We start from the raw sequence: 11,200 nt of genomic DNA, 5'->3' as shown, positions 1-11,200 counted from the left end.
TTGGAGCGTAAGGGAGAAATTTAGTGGGGAAGGTGTGCCCCAGGGCTCACTCTCACCTAGAACAATAACAAACTGCTAAGAATTGTCACAGCAACAACAATAGTGGCAGCTGCAGCTGCAGCACTGAACATTCTGAATACACAGTACCTGGAGAAGTGGAGCCAGAATGAGTGAAGCGACACACACACACACACACACACACACACACACACACACACACACACACACACACACACACACACACACACACACACACACACACACGAATTCTGTAGAGTGGGCAAGCAAGCCCAGTGTGACCTTTCTCTATGGATGATGCCCAAGGCCTCCTGAAGGGCCCCTCCCCAAGTGTGGAGGGCCTATTTGTCAGCAGTATTAACTTCTCCAGGTACACTTTGTCCAGGACTAAAGCGAATATTCCTCTAGAGTGGACTGCTATTTAGGAACATGCCATGTGGTCACAGAACCTTCTGCTCCTCATCTGACGGTGAGCCCAGAGCTATTCTCATACTTCGAGTCTGTGACATCCCAGAAGGCATTTTTATGAGCACCCTGATGGGTAGTAATCAGTTTGATCAAGGCTAATCTTTTGCTGTTCTTTATCCCTGAGCAACAACCCTGGCGCTGGCTGCTGGCTCACACTTTACAAAGATGGGGAGAGGTCTTTCAAGAATGGAAGGATCCAGTGCCTGATCTCAGTAGATGTTGCCCATGTGCAGCTTATTAATTATGCAAATTCCTGGGTGAGTACCCACCTCATACGCAAACTAGCAATAGTAGGATTATAGTCAGGGGGACATTACATATGAAATATTTCCAAAGATCTGAATTATCATTTAACCCGAGACCTGAAAGAAGCAAAAGAGGTGGTTAGGATGAAGGAAGATTATCCCAGACAGAGGGAATGGCACGTTCAAAGGTCCTGGGCCAGATACAAACTTGGATGGACAAAGAACAGAAAGATGGCCAGTGTGGGTACAGTTAGTGGGCATGGAAAAGACAGGTGCAAGATAAGATCATGGGAGCCTGGATGACTCTCTTAGCAATGGAGATGGAGTGAAATATTTATAATGTGGTGGGAAAAGTGGTGGATTGATTATAAGGACGAGGAAAGGAGAGAAATAAAGGCTAGTACCTAGGTAGATGGTAGTGCCACCTAATGAAATGAGAAAAAGTGGAAAGAGAGACAGGTTAAGAGGCTGGGAACCAAGAATTCTGTTTCAGATTATAATTACAGAAATAATCAAATCAGTAGAAGAGAATAAAGTCTTGAAATAGTTACAGTTATGAATAGGAATTTAAGAAATAATAAGTATAATATTTCAATACTGTAGGAATAGGATGCCTTAGATGATAGAAAATATTGGTATGACTGATTATCCATCAGGAAAAATATTCAGCTAGAATCCTGCCTCATAGCACATAAAATTAATGCCACATGAATTCTCAATTTAAAAAATAGAGCTGGGACAACTAGATTTATCTGTATAGAAAAATGTACCTCAACTCTTACCTCATGCCATATACAACAGCTAACTCAAGATGGGTCAGAGAACTAGCCATAAAACCTTAAACTATGGGTAAGCTGGGGCGAAGTGAAAGAGTGGCATGGACATATATACACTACCAAATGTAAAATAGATAGTTAGTGGGAAGCGCTGCTTAGCACAGGGAGATCAGCTCGGTGCTTTGTGACCACCTAGAGGGATGGGATAGGGAGGGTGGGAGGGAGACGCAAGAGGGAGGAGATATGGGGATATATGTATATGTATAGCTGATTCCCTTTGTTATACAGCAGAACTAACACACCATTGTAAAGCATTTATACTCCAATGAAGATGTTAAAAAAAAAGACCTTAAACTATTTAGAAGGAAACATAATAAAATCCTTGTGACATTGGACTAGACAAAGATTTCCTAAACATAATGAAAAAAGAAAAAATTGAAAAATGGATAAAACGTCTTCATCAAAATAAAAACCTTTGTTCTATGAAAGACAGTTAAGAAAATGAAAAGACTAGCCATAGATTGTAAGAAAATACTTGCAAAACATATTTCTGACAGGGGACTTGCATCCAGAATATATGAAGAACACTTACAACTTAATAAGGAAAACAACCCAGTTTTTTTAAAAAGGGGAAAAGATTTGAACAGACACTTGACAGATGCTCAACATCATTATTATCATGTAAATTCAAATGAAAACCACAGTGAGAGACCACTGGACACCATTTGAGTGGCTAAAATGAAAAAGCTTGACAATACCAAGTGCTGGACAGAATGTGGAACTGGAAACTCTACATTTTGGTTGAGAATGCAAAATGGCCCAGCCACTTTGAAAGACAATATAGCAGTATTTTATAAAGTTTTTAAACATACACTTACCATATAACCCAGCAATCTTCAGTCTAGATATTTATTCAAGAGAAATGAAATGGGTATGTCCATATAAAGTCTTTTACACAGAGACTTTTATATTTTAGTAAATAATAATATTTTAATATATAATAATACTACAATAATGTTATAACATTATGCATAATAACTGTTAAAATTAAACACAAAATAGAGACCAGACTTGAGAATTCCCTGAGCCGACAAAACCATTAAGCCACGTAAGCAAAACTAAATCTAGCTCATTTCATGAGCATAAGCAAAGCTTAACTTAAGGTTATTTCTTGTAAATGCCTCTGACAATCAAAAGAAACAGGTCATCTTCCTGAAAATGGTATGAGATAATCACTTTCAATCAATCCTTTGCCATCTGGAAACCCCCATTGTAATAACCAGTTGTCATAAAGGCTGTTTCCTCATTTTTCACTTTATAAGCCATCCTGTAACTTCATGCCCCTGAGCTTCATATCAGTCTTCAAATTTGGAAGCCCTCAGCTTGTGAACTGTTTTTATATACACAATAAACGCTTACTAAATAATATTAATTGATATAGTGGTTTTAATTTTGTTATTTCTGGATTTTTGACCTAACCAAAAACTAGAATAATTTCAAATATCAATTAACTGGTAGTTAGATAATGAAGTTATGAATTATCCACACTATGGAACATTGCTCAACAATGAAAATGAGGTAAATATTAATATACGTGAAAATGTGGATGCAACTCAAACATACGAGAGAAGACAAACATGAAAGACTATGTACTTTATGAGTCCATTAATACAAAATTCTAGAAAAGGTAAAGCTGTAGTGACGGGAAGTGACTGTGGTCAAGGGTCAGGAGAGGGCATCAATTGTGAAGTGGTATGAGAAAACATTTCAGGATGATGGATCTCTTCAACAGCTTGATTTTGGTGGAGGTTACATGACTATATACAATTACCAAAATTCATCAACCTGTGTGCTTAAAATGAGTGAATTTTGTTGTATGTAAACTATACCTCATTAAAGCAAAACAGTAAATAAAAATAAAACACTGAAAACATTAGACGAAAATCTACAAGATTCTAGTCTCAGGGTGAGGGATAGCATCCTAAACAAAAGAGTAAAAGACAGACATATTTGCCTACATAAAAAAAATTTTCAAGTATATTACAGAATGAGACTGACAGAAAATGGTAAACTGCAAAAGAATGTTTGCAACATATGTTACTGACAAAAAGTAAATATCCCTAATGAGTAATAAGATCTTACAAAGTGTTTTACATGAAAAAGATGGCACAGTAGAAAAGTAGCCTAGAGAGAGAAGATGATGCCCAAATGGCTAAGACGTGTGAAAAAATGCCTCATCTTACTATTAGTGAGGAAAATGAAAATTAGAGTATGAGACCATTTTCATCCATTAGACTAGAAAAGATTGAAATGAGCAATTACAAGAATGCTGGTGAGATTGTAGGGGAATGGGCCGCATCATGATGCTGCTGATGGCAGTGAGAATCTTTAAAACATCTGGGGAAATTTATCTAGAAATGTATGTTAAAATTATTATGCACATATTATTTAATCCAGCAATCCCATTTGTGGGGCTGTACCTTGTAAAAACAAAGGCACTGGTACATGAGGATATAGGTATGACAATATGTATTGAAGAATTGCTGGAAGTTGGCATAAAGAAAAACTGGAAACTACCTGAGTGGGGGAAATGGTTGAATAAATTCTGACATATCTATGCTATGGATTACCATAGATAGATACCATAAAGATATTGAAAATAAGTTAGAGATTTATTAACTATAAGTGATATCCATGATGTATTTTAAATACGAAAATTACATAAGGTAATATGATTTTATTTTTGTTAAAATTATCACAGCCAGAAAGCCTGCACTATACTATGTCTGAGCTCCCCTGGTTACGTGAGAGAATATCAGTACATTGCTAATGCTGGTAACCTCAGGAGGGGGAGTTAGGAAGAGAGAACTAATTTTTTTCTTTATACGTCATTGCACGTGTTTATCTTTACAGTTATATCACCAGATGCAGTGAGGAAGTATGACTTTTGTGAAACCATAATTTAAAAAGCAATAGAGAAAATTCTAAGAAAGATACACAGCATATTCCTCAATTGGTAGGTACTAGATATTGTGAGATGGCTAGCAATCTCGGTAAAAGTTTTGGAGAAAAATAGAACACTACCACAGTAAATGTGCATATCAGTTGCAAGGTGCATCACAATTTCAGAAACATTACAAAGGTTGAAGAAAAAATTCTTTTTAATGTGACAGAAAAACATTTTTCAGAGAAAAATATTAGTTATATCCCTTTGCCCTAGTTCCTTTCCCCTTTCTGAGGAGGGTGCCTCTGTTAAAGACCATATATTTCTTAAATGCTTGCACGGGTAAATGCCTATGTGCACACGCGCACACACACACACTCACATACACAACTAATCTTTGTCCTCAGTTTTCTGGTCTTTTGCATGTTTGAAAACAACTTCACATGATGGGTGTGATGATGTGATTTTGGAAGATCAGACACACGTACATTTCTCTGGCTAAAAAAGGGAAAGTAATGAAAGAGAGTACAGTCAGAGAGGTTGAAGGAGGGCTGGGTAGGAGTGGGGGTTAGAGACAAAAGATTTGGAAGTCAGCAGGGAAGAAAACGGACTTGGGAAGAGATGGCCAGTGCAGATTACTTACACTGAAGTAAAAATGCTGTGTTTTGCCACAGATACATAAACGCTCATGTCTTCTATGTAATCTCTAGTAAAGCCTGTTAGCTCTCTAATGTCTTGGGAAATGATTTGCTTTTTAGAAATGAGTCTTGCTTCAAGAGGGATGTCGGGTGAAATCAGAGTCTGGCCATGGGAGGCTGTGTACAACTCGATTATGACAACTCAGGAGATACAGGCCTTACTGCTACTGCATTATTTTTTCTTGTTTGGGAAATGGAAACTTTCAGAGAAATCACACGTCCTTATTCTACAGAGTTATGCAGATTTAATGCACAAATAATTATCACATGAAGAATTATATGCAGAACTTAAATTCTGGATTAAGGGAGGAGGAGGGAAAAAGGAATTATAAACACTTAAATACGGTAATCAATCTTGACTTCCAAATTGAATTGCAAAGGCTAAAGCTGTAATTGAATAAGGAGTATCTATTCCCACTGATACCTCTCATTTTATGAGGCAACATCACAGTTACTAAACAAAACAAATCTAAAGTCAGTGAGGTCACATTTCCTAAGACTCTGGTAATAAACATCCATCAAAATAATGGTGAGCTTGACTATTCTGGTTTATATTTTCAGTGACTTAAATTGATCATTAAATTATGACTTTCAGTTTTATTTTTCAAATCACTCTTTTCAGTTGTTTATTCCTCTAACCATGAAAAGGAAATGAGAAAATGTAAAGTATACCACAATGCAAAAAAAGAGGAAAGCATTTCTGGTCTATTTTATTCTAGTCTTTTTTTTCTATGCATGTGAAAGCATAAAATTTGTTTTCATTTAAAGTCATAATAAAAATATGATTTTATTAAATAAAAACATACTTATTCTACAAATATTTATGAAGTGCTTACTATGGTACCAGAAGAAAGTTCAAGATCAGAAATAAATGTTCTGGATGAGGAGAAACAAAGACTAAGGTACTCAGTGTAGATTGCTCCAACCAAGGGAAAAATTATTTATGCCTATTCAATCTCCATGCACCATTTAATAAAAATTCTTGTATTTTGGACACCTAATTGTTTCCATGTGCACTTGATATTTTCTTAGGTTGTAAGAAAATATCAAAAAAAATTTTTTTTCTCTCCAAATCTTTCCTTTAGTGTCAGGTAGTGCTTCAACCCAAACACACACAGGATACATACCATAGAGAAAGGGACCTGATGGCATCTGGGTCGTGCATGGTGTGGTAGGTACAAACCGTGGCCCAATGCAAAGGAGAAGTCAAGGTCCTTGGAAGAAGGATGGAACTCGTTTTCCCCTTCCCATTTCTCTTTCCTACTGGGCTTCAGCTAAAGTCTATGGAAGAGAAAGAACTTTTAATCAGTGAAGAGTTTAATATTTAGAGATGCTGAAACTTTCAGCTGACTTTGTATATTTGACTTCGTGTTACTGTCTTTTAAATTGGGTCTGCTGTTACTCAGTAAAGCAGACAATCAAACCAAATGGCAAGTGTTCTATCATGTTTTTTAAGCTTGCAACATTTTAACATATTTTTATTGTGAAAATATATTTATAGATAGCCTAATGATTATGAAGCAAGCACGTGTTATCACCCCTCAGGTCAAGAAACAGTGTTCTACCAGACACTGGAGGACTTCAGAACTCCTCCCCTTTTGTTTCTTATCCTATCCAAACCCCTCCTCTCTGGGTAATCTCTATGTTAACTTTTATTTTATTTATTTTTTAAAACAATTTTTTTTTAAGAAGACAAGAATGTCTTCTTTTTTTTATATATAAATTTAATTTTGGCTGCGTTGGGTTCTTGCTGCGGCGAGAGGGGGCTACTCTTCATTACAGTGTGTGGACTTCTCGTTGCAGTGGCTTTTCTTGTCACGGAGCATGGGCTCCAGGCACGTGGGCTTCAGTAGTTGTGGCACGGGGGCTCAGTAGTTGTGGCACATGGGCTTAGTTGCTCCGCGGCATGTGGGATCTTCCCAGACCAGGGCTCGAACCCGTGTCCCCTGAATTGGCAGGTGGATTCGTAACCACTGAGCCACCAGGGAAGCCCCTCTATGTTAACTTCTAAGTTGCTCTTTTCTTTCCACCTTTGCATATATACATACCACCTGTATACCTCTTCTTAAACAAGGTAGCTGCTTTAGAACTTTATATTAGTGGAACAATATAGTAGTTATTATTTTGTTTCCTGTATATTTAGCTTAATATGATATCCTCCTAGATTCATGCATGTTCTAGTGTGTGGCTATATATCATACGAGTATACGTATCATATGTATATGTATTATATATATATTTTTTGCTACATGTAATTCCATTGTATTCATATACTCCAATTTATTTAACCCTCCTACTGTGAATGGACACTTGAGTTGTTTCCAGCTTTTGTCCAAAACAAAGTATGTAGCTGTGAATATTCTAATGAGCATGCATTCTGGCACATCCATATAAGCATTTCTCTCATGCCTAGGAGTAGAATTTCTGGGTTGAAATGTATGAACATTTCAATTTTGTCAGAAAATGTTTCCAAAGTTGTTATAGTTATTTATACCCCCACCAGTAGTGGATCAAATTTCTGATTGTTTCCATCTTACCAACATTTAGTTTTATCCGATGTTCTAATTTTCAGTCAATCTCTATAGTCATATCTAAGTCATTTTAATTTGAATTTTCCTATTTGCCAATTGAACCTAATAACCTTTCATAGATTTGTCATTTGAGTTTCCTTCTTGTTCAGTGACTTCAAGTCTTTCAGTCATTTTTCTAATGTATTGTCTGTACTTCTCTCATTGATTTTTAAAAAAATTTATTTATTTATTTTTGCTGCATTGGGTCTTCATTGCTGTGTGTGGGCTTTCTCTAGTTGCAGTGAGCGGGGGCTACTCTTCGTTGCGGTGTGCAGGCTTCTCACTGTGGTGGCTTCTCTTGTGGCGGAGCATGGGCTCTAGGCCCGTGGGCTTCAGTAGTTGTAGCACGTGGGCTCAGTAGTTATGGCTCTTGGGCTCTAGAGCGCAGGCTCAGTAGTTGTGGTGCACAGGCTTAGTTGCTCCGCGGCATGTGGGATCTTCCCGGACCAGGGCTCGAATCCATGTCCCCTGCACTGGCAGGTGGATTCTTAACCACTGCGCCACCAGGGAAGTCCTCTTATTTTAAGATGATTGTAGATTCACATGCAGTTGTAAGAAATAGTATGAAGAAATCCTATTTGCTCATTAAGCATTTTCTCTAATGATAACATCTTGCTTAACTATTGAGTAATATTGCAATCAGTAAATTGACATTGATAAAATTCACTGATGTTATTCAGATTTCTCACTTTATATGTACTTGTATCTGTGTGTGTGTGCTTGTGTGTGTATATTTAGTTCTCTGCAATTTTGTCACATGTAAAGTTTGTGTTTCTACCACCACAGTCAAGATACTGAACAGTTCTATCATCACAAGGATTCCTACTGTTGTCCTTTTATATCCATACCCAACTTCCCACTCCCCCCCCTCCCCCCTCCTCCACACACACTTTCTCTGAAAACCACTACAGCTGACCCTTGAACAACATGGGTTTGAACTATGCGGGTCCACTTAAACACCAGTTTTTTGTTTAATGGTAAATACCACAGTACTGCATGATCCACTGTTGGTTGAATCCATGGATGGGGAACCACAGGTATGGAGGAACCTCAGATATGGAGGAACTGTGGGTACTAGGAACCTGGAATACGGAGGGTCTACTATAAATTATATGGTGGATTTTTTATTATGTCAGCATCCCTAAACCCTGCATTGTTTAAGGGTCAACTCTAATTTGTACTCCATGTCTATAATTTTGTCATCTCAAGGATGTTATATAAATGGAATAATATAGGATGTAACCTTCTGGGATTGGCTTTTTTTCACTCAGCCTAATTCCCTGGAGATTCATCCAAGTTGTTGTCTGATCATTTCTTTTAATACAAATGTACTCATGAGTCTGTGGCATTCCCTTCTGAATTTCCTCCTTTGTGATTCAACATTATATTTTTCCAATACCACCACTTGGGACCATTGCCAGTTTACATATACCCTCTTTGCCCTCGGGGTACAGTGAATACATATTTACCCTCTTGCCTAAGTCACAACACTTTGAGATACTGTCACACATATGTGTGTATCACTTTCTGTTAGTGACCTGGAAGACTGAGAATCTAATTTGGGTTTAGTGAATGCCCTTTAAGGCAAGGTCATTCAAGTATACTTTTGGAATGAAAATTTGGAAAAAGCATCTAAAAAAAATCCCTCAAAATAGGTTAAGGTTACCTGATTAATCTAATTGATATTCTAAAATATGTTTTTCTATTTCTTCCTCCTTAAAGATTTCAATTCATTAAACTATAGTTTTCAATTAACTGCCTTTCTTTGAACATAGATTCCATGATTTTTATTTGCATTTTATTTTTCAGTTGCTATCTTGTTTCTTTAGAATACCTGAGTAAAACAGTACTAAAGATAAACATTTATTTATTAAAATAAAATTCTATAGTTCCTGAGGTATTCATAAATAACAGAAATATTGTTTTGCATTCACTTTATTTCTTAGTTCATTAAGACATCTCTAATTTGTTTCCCAGTTTCTAGAGTTAGCACAGTGCCTGACATGACATTAAAATGTGTTGAAAGAGTGAATTAAATTTCTAGGTTTTTTTATTGTTGTTGTTGTTTATTGCTTAACCAGAAGTTAGAGTTGCAAAAATAAAGTGTGCATTGATGGACACAAATGCTACTTCTTGCTATTGACAGGTTAACAGGCATCCCCAGACCGTCAAAACCAAGATTATTAATTGAAATGAAACGTAAAGGAGATGACAGAAAATCTTCTGAAGGAAACACAGGCACCGGCTTTCAAAACTTTAAGAAAACAAACGTACAAACCTCCTTATTAGCCTCCTCTTTTAAAAGTCTAATTTCCCTTTTATCATATCTACACACTTACACGTAAACACAACATTAGTCAAAGGGTACACGAAGGTACTTTAGAGAGCTAGGTAGGGACTTGGGGACAGAATTCCTTCAGTGCGTTCTAATGAGCTAACACCTGTGACACATAGATCATCGACTGTAGGAGCTTGAAGGCACCATAGGCATTAGCTTCTCAACCCCCTTAATTATATAGATGAGAAAAAATGAGATTGAGGAAAGGTTGTTGACTTATCCAAGGTTACCCTGCTTGGTAGTGGCAGAACCAAGTTCAGATCTCGGGTGGATTAAGCCATGTCAGTGTTGATCTGTTTGATACAAGTCAGGGAATGTTAACCTGGAAAATGCTTTGCCTACTCAGTCAGCAAATTTGAATTGGTCACCTACTCTGCATCGGGCAGTGTGCTGGGCATTGTGTGTGCAGAGGTGGATAAGATGAGGTCTCACTTACCGTGAAGCTTGCTGTTTCTGAGGAGTTAGACATGTAACAGGATGCATTACTGTAGACCGTGTTAAGTGCTACAACAGGGACACGGATAAAATGCTGAGAAATCACTGAGGGGGACTCACCAAACAGTTTATTGCAGTGCATTTGTCATGTCCCTACAAGTCACTGAACATTTCTTTCAAGGCAACTGTGGTGAGAGGGGATATGTCACATAACCTACTCTGGACTTGACAGAAATGACCTGACTGTCCAGGGTGTTTCTAGTTCCATTATAGTGAATAAACCTGTGGTTAATGATTGCTTTTGAATTGATTGTTTAAGAAGCACTGAAAGAATGATTCCTAAAAATAAGCTCCAATATATATACAGAGATGCAGAACTATTTGGATGTTTGACAAAGGAAAAAATTATAGGGAAAATATATTTCACTTTAATAGGATGGCAAGTGGAGGATTCCCACATGCATCTGGGAGTAGTTTTTCAATTTGCCTCTCCAAGATGCAATGTCCAACATCTTCAATTTGCCCATGATTTTTTTTCTAGAGCATAGATCACATGAAAGAACTGTGCCCTGACCTATGAGCCTACTTTCCTCTGGTCTCCTCTACCTCCTCACTAACAAATGCAGGCACATCGAACTAGATATACTTCTCTTCAGTTTTCTTTATCTGCACTAAGGTCACATTGCAAAACATTTACTCCTGCACTTC

At 37.2% G+C, this 11,200-nt stretch overlaps 1 long non-coding RNA gene across 2 annotated transcripts in view; it reads left to right on the top strand.

Moving 5' to 3' along the window:
• The first annotated feature begins 258 nt into the window (after positions 1-258).
• Positions 259-11,200, top strand: part of LOC309665088 — a 239,323-nt gene continuing 228,381 nt past the window's right edge. For both annotated transcript variants that reach the window (XR_014266207.1, XR_014266208.1), the window contains exon 1: positions 259-9,989. This is a non-coding gene — a long non-coding RNA (uncharacterized lncRNA). The remainder of the gene's footprint in view (positions 9,990-11,200) is intronic.

This window comes from Balaenoptera physalus (genome assembly GCF_965194825.1).
Source record: "Balaenoptera physalus genome assembly, chromosome: 7".
NCBI lineage: Eukaryota > Metazoa > Chordata > Mammalia > Artiodactyla > Balaenopteridae > Balaenoptera > Balaenoptera physalus.
Note: the sequence above shows the minus strand (reverse complement) of the source record. Positions and strands in the feature narration are given on the sequence as shown.